The sequence below is a fragment of the Dreissena polymorpha genome, unplaced genomic scaffold, assembly GCF_020536995.1.
Source record: "Dreissena polymorpha isolate Duluth1 unplaced genomic scaffold, UMN_Dpol_1.0 chrUn002, whole genome shotgun sequence".
Classification (NCBI taxonomy): Eukaryota; Metazoa; Mollusca; class Bivalvia; order Myida; family Dreissenidae; genus Dreissena; species Dreissena polymorpha.
The window spans coordinates 1,199,766-1,212,189 of NW_026273316.1; the positions used below are offsets into that span (position 1 = coordinate 1,199,766).

Below are 12,424 nucleotides of genomic sequence, written 5' to 3' on the forward strand. Positions count from 1 at the left end.
ACTATTTCGGATCACTGTGACCTTGACCTTTGACCTAGTGACCTGAAAATCAATAGGGGTCATCTGCGAGTCATGATCAATCTACTTATCAAGTTTCATGATCCTAGGCATAAGCGTTCTTGAAATATCATCCGGAAACCATTTTACTATTTCGGGTCACAGTGACCTTGACCTTTGACCTAGTGACCTCAAAATCAATAGGGGTCATCTGCGAGTCATGATCAATGTACCTATGAAGTTTCATGATCCTAGTTCTAAGCGTTCTTGAGTTATCATCCGGAAACCACCTGGTGAACGGACGGACCGACCGACTGACATCCCGACATGTGCAAAGCAATATACCCCCTCTTCTTCGAAGGGGGGCATAAAATATGAATAAAGCTTTACTTAAAGTATGCATATCAACAACAGGACTTAAGGGTAGTAAAAGTCTTATTAAAAAAAGCTATCTTTGTATGATTGAGTTAGAGTCCCGTGTGAAAGATAAACTTTGTTTGGCATAATATATATAGGAACTGGCACAAGTTGTCATATCATACCATATTTTATTAAAAGAGTTCAGGAATTTTGTTAGTAAGCTCGCCTTTACTAACAAATTTCCTGGACGAGTTAAATAAAACATGGTAAGAAATGACAAGGAGTGTCAGATCTTTTTTATCACATGCTTTAAAATGAGGAAATTAAATAAATATTTACGCAAACATAATGATAAATCCCGAATGTTGTTTACATTTCGTGACGTCATTTGACGTTGCAATGTCATTTCAGCAAAATAACAAAAGGCGATTGGTCAATCGAATGAAAACTTAGCCAATGAAAACGCTTAAAAAGTATGTAACACATGTGTAAGATAAAAGGTAATATTACATGGGGAACAGGGTATGGCATGTGATAAATAATTTTTCTTAACAAGTTCATTAATATAACATTTTTAATAGATAAACATCAGCGAAGATTAATTCAGCCAAAACTGTACAGAAACAAACATTCTCAACCCATTTAAAAACATGAGAACCTTTATAAGTTGTGTCATGGTGGAGTTTTAAAAAGCATTTTGATGAGTTTTTCCTGTGTGACAAGAAAATTTCCATAGCCCTAATGATAGGAGGTGGCGCCAATGCAGGATGTATCAATTTACAGTCGTATCACAACGACATAATCACATGCCGTATATTTGATAGATAATCTATTTTGTTATATTTAACAAATTTTTCAACGTTCATACGAAGGCCCAAAACTTTACAGAACATAAATACATTCTATAATAAATAATATGTAGTTTTAAGCTCGGTTGTTTTGGGAGAAAACCCGAGGTATTGTCATAGCCAGCTCGTTGTGTCTTTCCGCCGTAGGCGTCGTGCTCAAACCTTAACATTGGCTCTAAAATGAAAGTGCTTCCACCTACAACTTTGAAACTTCATATGTAGCTGCACCTTGATGATTTCTACACGCCACACCCATTTTTGGGTCACTAGGTCAAGGGTCAAGGTCACTGTGACCTCTAAAAAAAATTAAAAAATCTTCTGACAAGCTTTCATTTATTCAAAACTGCACCCGCAGCCGAGCATTGGCATCCATTATGTGGTGCTCTTGTTTAAATATATAAGTGATCAACTCAATTAAGATGTCACCAACGTGAATAAAACCAGGGCTTTTTTTCCTTCTTTGAGACAGGCCGTGGGCAGACATTTCACAATTTTGTCACGGACAATTCACAAATCTAACATGGCCAATTATTTACAACAGACATTTCAATATGATGCAAGTATTGCTGAATGGGTCAAGTTTCCCACGGGTACTAATTCCCCTTACCCTGGGTACTTTGAAGTATACATCACACTACACCGATTTTCAAATGATACTTTTGGGTACCCCTGTTTACTTACAGATACCCCATCTTTCCCAATAAAAAAATCATACCCAAAATTTTTCGTACCGAATTTTTTTTCGTTCCCCACAGTTTTTTATCGTGATCACATAAAAAAATATTTTTTCACTCGTGGCATGGCCACCAGTGAAAATATCATTTTCTATGATCACTCGTGAATTAAAATCGATATTCCACCAAATCCAACAAATATCCTTTATTTTATGCAAATTTAAGTTCTAGTTAGCAGTTGTTGGCCCCTATTACCAGGTGACTGTTACACTCAGATGTTATATATAATTATTTGTGTTGGGGGACTGAGGGCCTGAGGGAGACCAAAACCAATCTAGTCTAAGGGCTATAGCCACATGACCACTATACTCGGGTGACTGCTAAGTCAGTTAGGACTGTGAACAAATACAATTATCAACTACATCTTTAATTGACCAGCTTTAAATTTAAAGTTTAATTTTGAGACAATCCAGAATAATTCACTGCATGCCACATCGCAGGCTGCATATGTTTTGAGGTTTGACCTCCGGGCATTTCCTTTTCCTTAAACATAGCCAGCCGCCTTCTTATTATCATTGGGCAAAGCAATTGTTTTTTTAAATTTCTCATTGAAAGGTAAAGTCCAGGGTTGTCATTATGATTGTAAACAAAAGGTTATTTTGGAATAGTAACCAATTCAGCCGGGGTCAAGGTCAAGGGCAAGGCCCTGGTAGGGGGGTCAGGGGGCGAAACCCCCCGACGGCAAACGAATTCTAGATATTTAGGGACAAAATACTGTTATTCTCAGAGCATAAAAAGTAAAAAATGAGGTATAGAAAGAATAGACAATTTTAAGGTTTTCACATTTTTAGTATACTGTACAATGTAAAAACATGTTATATTGATAGATCATTGCACGTTCCAATTCTATCCATTAATAATCCAGTATTATTACGATTTCTTTTTTTCAAAACCAAATTATGGCCAATATTGACGATGAATGTCGTCCGCCATTTAACGCAAGTGCATATATAAATTAAATTGTGGGATTGGGGAATTCCCATTGAACAAACGTGAATCACGTGGCGCGATTTGAGAGCATTGAGAACCATTTATATTTAGTAATTACGACAAATCAACGACTCAATCTAAACTGTTACATATACCTCCTTACAGAAAAGTTTGAGAAAGTGAAAGTGAATTTCTAAGAATAAAAACGTGTCTTTCTTTAAATTTTACCGAGTACTTTTCATTCCGGATCGTGATATAACTTTTCAGGTCATTCATGCATGTAGACCTATATGTATGCATAGTTTGGCAATCTAAAAACACGTTATTTACCTACTTATTACATTATGCGTTATGACCATTTGTATATCAAAATGCATTATTTAATTGAAGTATTTTCAAATGCGTATACTTAAATGTGTTATCCGAAATCATTTTCAGATTTTATTATTCACGGAAATTTAGAAAATTCTAACAACAGAGACACATTTTTCGTGTTTTACATGTACATATAAAAATCATGCCAAAATTAGACTTCATGTATAGCGTCACGTCATCCTTCCTCGGGGAAAGCGTGGACTTTAATATTTAGATGCTGAATAACAACTTCGTAGGGCAGAGGTCGCTAATATCTTTTATTTTGGTAGAAAATAGAAGAGCATGTTTTAATATGTTGAAACCTTTTCTCTCACTAAAAAAACTAGTTAATTACGCTCTACAATGCTACATTTGTTGAGCTACGGTCAGTAATAATCTGTGAAATGTACAGCTATTTGATACAGTTTCATGTGGGGTCGGCGTGTATTCGGGCGTGTATTCGGCTGCCTGAGTGCTGATTGGTTGACGTGCTTACCAAGAAGAATTTGATTGACAGCTGGAAAAATCAATATTGGCCACTCGCTGAGAAATTCATTGAAAACAGTAGCTCTTAGGCGGAGTTAATGGACTGACTGAATGGCCGGGCGTCGCTCTACTATACTACGGTTATTCCTCGTCAATTATTGTCGGTTTGCATGATCAAAACTTTCGATCGCAATTTTAAAGATTTGGGGAAAACAACCGATTTTCTGGCGATTTTAACCGATGAATTCGATCGGCAATCGGTTAATAATGACAACCCTGAAAGTCATTTGGAAGCAATTCCATATTTTCACAACAATTCATGCATTTTGAACTTTTACTTCAATATTTAACATTGACTAAAAATAATCCATGTATATGGGACAAACATACTTCAAGAATGCACTTGTCCTGCAGGATGAGTGCCTTACAATTTTCACTTATCCTGCAAACAAATGCACTTGTTCTTCAAATAGGTGTGAAATACACATTGCAAGGGGCTAATATACAGTTTCCTATATCACTGCTGATGTTGTTTACTAAGAGTACTCATGCAAACTGATAGTGGTTCTTGGGTAAAACATGCCGTCTCATAAAGGTTTACATATTTCCCAAAGATTTCAGTGCATGAATGGACTAAATCAATGACGGATGGACATAGTGATTCTTATATTCAACCCTACCTTCTGAAAGTGGAGTTATCCTTATGGTCTTTAACAATAACAATTAAAATTTTCTTAAATCAAATAATTAAATGTGTGAATGTTTTATTTGATTGTCTATCTTCTATCAGTTTGAAATACTGTGAAACCATTATTATTCGTCAGACATTAATTTTCGTCTTTTTCGTCCTTCGACCGATGGACGAATTCAAGATCCTAACGAACAATCATGTCCCATATTAGAAACAAATAAGACTGAATTACCGTAGGCATCAGGCATTTTAATCCAGCGTAATCCTCGCATATACACAGGGCTCGAAATTAACACTCGCACACTCGCAAAATGCGAGAAAAAAAGACTGCAAGGTAAGTTATAAGTCACTAGTATTTTTTGCAAGTAAAGAAATAGTAAAAACAATAACGAGTTATATTGCTAAATACGTACAACGGCGTGAACGCTAAACCGTAGGTCAATTTTTTGAACGTCCGAATACCCATATGCTGAAGCGCGCACCTTGTTTGTAGACTGGTATACTTATAGTGCAGATACCCAGATGGTATTGATACAAAGAACATGAAACAGTCGACTATTCACACTTAAGTTAAATCCGGTTTTGACACAAAGGGGTGTACATTATACAGTTCTGACAACTGACATTGCCTGTAAAACTCGAATGCAATAAGGCTGTATCAAATGCGTCGACTTCGTTTAGGTATAATAGTGTTGATTAGCGCTAATTGTTAACAACTTTAAAACTCATTGTGTGTATTGTGTTTTTCAGGGGTGTTGCAGATTAAACAGCCAACACGCGGCGAATTCGGATTAAAGACAATACTATTAAACGCAATTAAAATATGCTGATGTGTGATCAACACCTGACTGAAATATATTCTGCGCTGCGCTTTTATTACAAATTAATTAAGAACATATTGATTTGTGTTAGGTTGTCCGTGATTGTAATCAAAAAAGACTAATTGGCAATTGGCTTCGTTGTTTAAAACACTCGTTAACGGTTATTCAGTCCCACTTATCCGCTAATCATAACAAAGAACGTGTCAATGACATAAAATAATAAGGGACAGTTACTATCACCTGAAATAACAGACTTGTTAATTGGTATATGCCAAACAAGGCCCACCTTTTACAAGTGACTATACAAGTGTCACTCCTCTTTCCCCAGCACGATTTTTTCGCAACCGCGTATTACAAACATTACAAACAAATTGGACGCTTTTTTTTTCAAAACCAGAAATGGACGAATTTAAGTGCTGACGAAATAGTCATTTTTTTAAAAAAGACGAAATTTTGTGCTGACGAAAATAAATGGTTTCACAGTATCATACAACTTTGCATTCCACAATAAAGATTTGAACCCCCAAATCTATCAAGATGTTCAAAATCACCGTATAATGAGCATTTGGCTTCTTATCAAATCACAGACAATGTGCCATACATGATATGGCGTGCAATCACACAAGTATTATTCACAACATTTATGTCAGAATATCTAGTTGATCATTAATGAACAAGTCCAATTATGCAGCAGGTCATTTTAAATTATATCAACTTAATCAAACAATGCCAATTAGGATAGGGATAACCCTTGACCAGCATTTTGAATTGTTGTAATGATAGTATCCCAAAAAAGCGTGTGCTTAATTAAATCTGTTTTATCATAAAGCTTTTGGGTATTTTATGAGGTCATTTTTTACACAATGAAATTCACTGCAGAGGGTATTTATTTTATCTCAAATCTTTCAGTTCCTATTGAGGTCTACATATTTGTTTCTATTAGCGTAATTGGTTGTCATACTTAAGAACTTGCTCATGGCGTACCATTTGTACTGCTTCCATTGTTTCAAAAGAAATGGTCAAAGTGCAACCGTTTTATGCAACTGTGTGCCAGAATATCAAAGAAAAGTATGTTAATAGACCTCTGGGGGTGCTTTTGTAAGCTTACAACTGGTTTCACATTCCACAATAAAATCATTATAACAGTTTCATGGAATATGGTCTATTCTTTTTAAAAACACTTCGTAACTGTATAAGATTTATTGATTACTTTTTGTATAGTTCCCTGAAAAATAGCAAGTATTTCATGCCAAATATCTGAGTGTTACCCTTTTTGGTTTTAAAGATATTTTTCAGGTTTTTCTCTATAAGTATATTGTACATTTCGTTGACTGTACAAAAATATATGAGAGTATTATACTTGGGATGACATCTAGAAACATATACCTTTTGGGGATAAAAACTTCACTGCGACATGGCCTATACAAAATGTTTGACATATAAACTGACAGTTAGTCAAGTCTTCAAGTTCTGTTATGAGATTATTTTAACAGTCCATGTCCCAATTTGTCCCTGTGACCCAACATGCAAACTTATTTATATAGTTATAAAACAGCTCTTTGTCTAATAATGTGTCATGCCGACCACTAAATCATATGTCAAAGCATCTCGACATGTTGTGATTTTGGCAGAACATTATACTGCCACGTCGCCATAAATAGTGAAATTAAGTAGATGTCATCATTATTATTGTTTTTTATTATTGTCAGTTATACATTTGAAAGTTATTAAAAAGTTCGAACCTGGATTGCCCTTCTCTTCACATTTACAACCAAACTACAATTATAATACGATCGCCGAAAATACATATCAAAGCCCTTTGACCTTAATGTTTATAAACATCCTTAAGTTCCATCCAAGTAACTACAGTACAGCCAACGCGGCACAAACATAATCCGCGGCTATGCCACGGCCAGATTATTAGTACGCGGCGGCCGAATCTTGTGTTGACGCGGCGTATCGCCGTGGCACTCAGCATCGATCCGCGCAACGACGCCGAGGCTGTATTAACCTTGCGTACTTTCGCGGAGTAAATCCGCCGCATACGTACGCGGCGGATGGAGTGAAAAGATATCCACCTACATGTACATACATGTATGTGCAGCGTAGAAACCAAGATTTACGCTGCATAATTATTATTTTCACGTTTTAATAAGCAAGATGACACGTTATGCGCTTTAACAAATTATTGTTGAATTAATTACGCGCAACTGTTAATGTTTCGTTCGATTATCAAATTATCATTATTAAATTTGTAATCCGAAACACACTTCCGAATTTTAATGCTAACGCGACCTTTGGCAAATTCTAGCTTCAAATTAACAGTGCTAAAATATCCTTTGTTTCATAAAAAGCGCATGAAAATTATGCAGACATGTAGAACGTCGTTTGGAAAGTGTGGGTGTATTTTGTGTTGTATAAATACATTAACATCACGTCAGGCGTAAATCACGTGTTCAGTGGAAAAAAACCGCCCCGATTAGAGGTTATTTCATCATCTCTTTATATAGTAACAAATGCCAAAATGTTTTTGATACTTAAGGAAATATGGAGAATGTTTGTCTATCGTAAATATTTACCAGCATTTGCTTTAAAACTGGAATATACGTGATTATCGGGTAATTAGTTGCGATATTAACTGTATAATATGAACAAAATAAAACGTGTTTATATACGCATATTCAAACAATAGTTATAATAAGCTGATAATTAACAAAACAACAAATACGTCTTCACCGTCTTGATTTTTGATGTGGCTTCAAGCTGCTAATTTTCTCAGCTTTAATATAATAGCAAAATCAACATGCAATTCATTTATAAATTCACCATATGCTGGGAGCCTTGACCACTTGTATGCGCGAAAACATAATTACGTGACCTTGTTTATGTGTGAAATACATACACTACAGGCGGGAAACAAACTTAATTGGCCAGACACATTAACTTTGCTTACATGTATATGCTAATACAATCTGCGCACAATAAATTTATTATGATTTTAATTATTATTTTTTTTTTTTTTCAAAATTTGTTAACAACATGTAACTAATAATTTAAAAAGATTTTTTATTTCATGATGCAAATCGACTCGGCATCATGTCGCGGATCGCAGTATGCCTCGGCGGACAGATGCGAAGCTTTGCTGCGAAATGCGACTTGCCGCCGCATACTGACGCTGCTTCAACGACTGACGTGGCATCGACTCGTTTCGGCTTGCCGCCGCGGATAGCGAAATACATTTGTTCCGCGTTGGCTGTACTGTACCATACTCATTTTGCGGTTTTGTTTATAACATGGGTTCCCAGCTTGGACCACATCAACCACGTAATATTACAGTTCCAGTTTATCAATATCTGAGTTTTTTCACCTGAACATTGTTCTATTGCACAACTTTTTAATATGCATTTGACCTTTGACCTTTGATTTTCTAATTAAAATTTTCATGCAAAAATACTATATCAAAACTATTTTTAATCTTATATAAATGTGTACAATTTACACACTGGTATCCTTTAATTGTTCTTTCCAGGATGGTTTTTAACTTTGACCAATCAGAAACAGTGTATTAAAATACCGAAGGTAAACAGCCAATGAGCAGTAGGGTACTGAAACGCAGCTTTTTCTTTAAGTAGATTTATGTTCATGAATGTGAGCTTGAAATGGAGCTAATCCATTAAACAAATTTGCCATGATATCCTTAGAACAACCTCAGAGTATATTTCATGATAATTGGGAAAATAATACATGTATGACTTCTATCTAGTGTTCGTAATGTATTGCGAAATCTATACAAGGAAAACTGACCACCCCTCTGGCAGCAATGTTTTCCAATAGACCAGAACCATTTTCAAATTTGGCATTTAAACAGAAAATTTTACAAACATGCATCTACATTTTGTTCAGAAAAGCCATCCAAAATAATGATATCAAGGTAAACAAAACAAACCGGTATTTTGTAAAAATAAATTGTTACGTAAAAATGGAATTCTAAAAAGTCTATTATACAGAGTAGCGTTGTTACATGGGAGCATTTATTCTATGCTTTTAAACAAATTATCGTTGAATTAATTATGCACAACTAAATTTTTCGTTCTGAAATGAGCATTATAAAATTTGTAATCCGAATTTCAAAAACACGTTCCGAAATGTAATGCTAACGCAACAATAAAAAAGTGCTTTATTCTTTTTCTCAATAAAAAGCGCGCGAAAATTATACAGACATGTAGAACGTCGCGTGGAAAGTGTGGGTGTATTTGTGTTGTATAAAACGGGAACATCACGTCATGCAGGCGATTTACGCGTGTTCAGTGGGAAAAAAACGCCTGATTTGAAGTTATTTCATCACATCTTTAAATAGTAAAAAATGCTAAAATGTATTTAATATTTAAGAAAATTGGCGAATGTTTGTGTTTTGTGTTATTCTTGAGCATTTTTATAGTAAACATTTACCAGCATTTGCTTTAAAACTGGAATATACGGGATTATCGGGTAATTGGCGAGTTATAATTCTGGTACAAGTAAACAATATATTGCGATATATTGCAATACGGGTTTTTGAACTGACAATATATCGCAATACGCTTTTTGGCGTGTTGTTGCAGCACTACTAGCATACATCTACTTTGACATATTTGAATCAGAATAGCAAGCTTTAAACAAGAGCTACATTTGTGAAACACAATTCTACTACAATTTGAAGTCCCACAGCAGCTATTTTAAGAGAAAACAAGGCCCATAACTTAGCCAAAAGTCAATCAAAAACAAAACTCGCACTTCATCTGTAAGTAATGTTGGTAGACTCAAATACCAAAAATTAACTCAATATCTGAAAGCGATGTGTAAAACAACTATGGAAAAAAAGGTTATAATACAGCTAATTTTAAGTCCTAGGCCAATAACTTGGCCAATAATCAATGGACCGGAATACATTTCAAACTTCATCTGAAGGTCATTTAGGTAGACTCGCACACCAAAAATCAGCTCAATATCTTAAAGTGTTGCGTAAAAAAACATCTGGAAAATGGAAGGCCTAATGAACAGACGGACAAATGGACAGAAAGAGCGACTGATATGCCTCCCTACCGGAGGCATACAAATTTGGATTTAAACACAAATGTTAAACAAGAGTTCCGCGGTCGGAGATGACCGCATTGAAGCCGGATTTTTGATTTAAATGACAGGAAAGTACCTTTCGTGTTTTTGTCAATGCAATACTTAAATTACTGAAATATTGTTCAAAGGTCAAAATGAAATGTAAGTACTTTTCAAGGCATGAGCAAACCTTGTGTTATGTTTTGAATGCATGCATATACATGAACAACAATAACATTTAAGGTCACAAATATGAACTTGAATTGACAATTAGGAAAGTTTGATCTCAATTTTTTTATTAGCAAATTAGTAACATATTGTTTGAAGTTTCCATCAATTTCATTATCAAATGTAAGAAAATAAACTTAGATGAAATAATACTATTTATGAATGACATTGAAATGACCAGTGGTCATCTTCTAGTACTGGCCAATCTTTATTTCAAGTTTGAAGACTCTAGGTACAAGCATACCAAAGTTATAACATGAAATAAGAACTTTAACATTTTTACATTCAAGGTCACAGTGACCTTGACCTTCAAATGAATGACCTTGAAATGTCCAGTGGTTACTTACTAGTTCTGGCCAACCTTCATGTCAAGTTTCAAGACTCTAGGTCCAAGCATACCAAAGTTATAACAACTTTAACATTTTTACATTCAAGGTCACAGTGACCTTGACCTTCAAATGAATGACCTTGAAATGTCCAGTGGTTACTTACTAGTTCTGGCCAACCTTCATGTCAAGTTTCAAGACTCTAGGTCCAAGCATACCAAAGTTATAACAACTTTAACATTTTTATATTGAAGGTCACAGTGACCTTCACCTTCAAATGAATGACCTTGAAATGACCAGTGGTCATCTGTTAATCCTGGCCAACCTTCATGTCAAGTTTGAAGACTCTAGGTCCAAGCATACCAAAGTTATACCATGAAATAAGAACTTTAACATTTTTACATTCAAGGTCACAGTGACCTTGACCTTCAAATGAATGACCTTGAAATGACCAGTGGTTACTAACTAGTTATGGCCAACCTTCATGTCAAGTTTCAAGACTCTAGGTCCAAGCATACCAAAGTTATAACAACTTTAACATTTTTTATATTGAAGGTCACAGTGACCTTGACCTTCAAATGAATGACCTTGAAATGACCAGTGGTCATCTGTTAATCCTGGCCAACCTTCATGTCAAGTTTGAAGACTCTAGGTCCAAGCATACCAAAGTTATACCATGAAATAAGAACTTTAACATTTTTACATTCAAGGTCACAGTGACCTTGACCTTCAAATGAATGACCTTGAAATGACCAGTGGTTACTAACTAGTTATGGCCAACCTTCATGTCAAGTTTCAAGACTCTAGGTCCAAGCATACCAAAGTTATAACAACTTTAACATTTTTTATATTGAAGGTCACAGTGACCTTGACCTTCAAATGAATGACCTTGAAATGACCAGTGGTCATCTGTTCATCCTGGCCAACCTTCATGTCAAGTTTGAAGACTCTAGGTCCAAGCATACCAAAGTTATACCATGAAATAAGAACTTTAACATTTTCGAGCACGCCGCCCGCCCGCCCCCCCCGCCCGCCCCCCCGCCCGCCCGACAACATCAATCTATAAGCCGAGATTTTTTCGAAAAAAATCCGGCTAATTAAATTGACACATTTTCCATTATTATTGCCATAAATAGTACGTTTTTAAACATAAACTAGCGCTAAACTTTACACAAGTCATTTGCTGTCATCATCAGATGCTCATTGATAAAATTAGTAACTTTCACATGTTTTACTAAGGATGTTTGCTTTTTAAATTAGAAACAAAAAGGCTGAATTTTAGAAAATATTGTGACGTCAGATGATTGTACACAGTAGATGTCACACGAATGTAATTTAGCGCCTACATTGAAAGAACTTTAGTCAAAATTAAACATTTCTTTATAAATACACAATAAGATTGATGTTTATAGGTAACAGATTTGTAAATCACATGGACAACGTAATGATAGAGTCCAATACAATCAAAAAGGTTTACATTCATGTACATGAACTTTTAGATACTTGAAATTACACAATATTGTAATCAAATAAAATGCACAAAATAGTATATTGCACA

The 12,424-nt window shown here is 35.2% G+C and overlaps 1 long non-coding RNA gene across 1 annotated transcript; it reads right to left on the reverse strand.

Moving 5' to 3' along the window:
* Positions 1 to 10,587: 10,587 nt before the first annotated feature.
* LOC127863200 (uncharacterized) lies at positions 10,588 to 11,872 on the reverse strand. The gene is made up of 2 exons (XR_008040988.1): positions 11,740 to 11,872; positions 10,588 to 11,137 (listed from the first exon to the last, which is right to left on the reverse strand). It is a non-coding gene; the product is annotated as an uncharacterized LOC127863200 (long non-coding RNA).
* Positions 11,873 to 12,424: the final 552 nt, after the last annotated feature.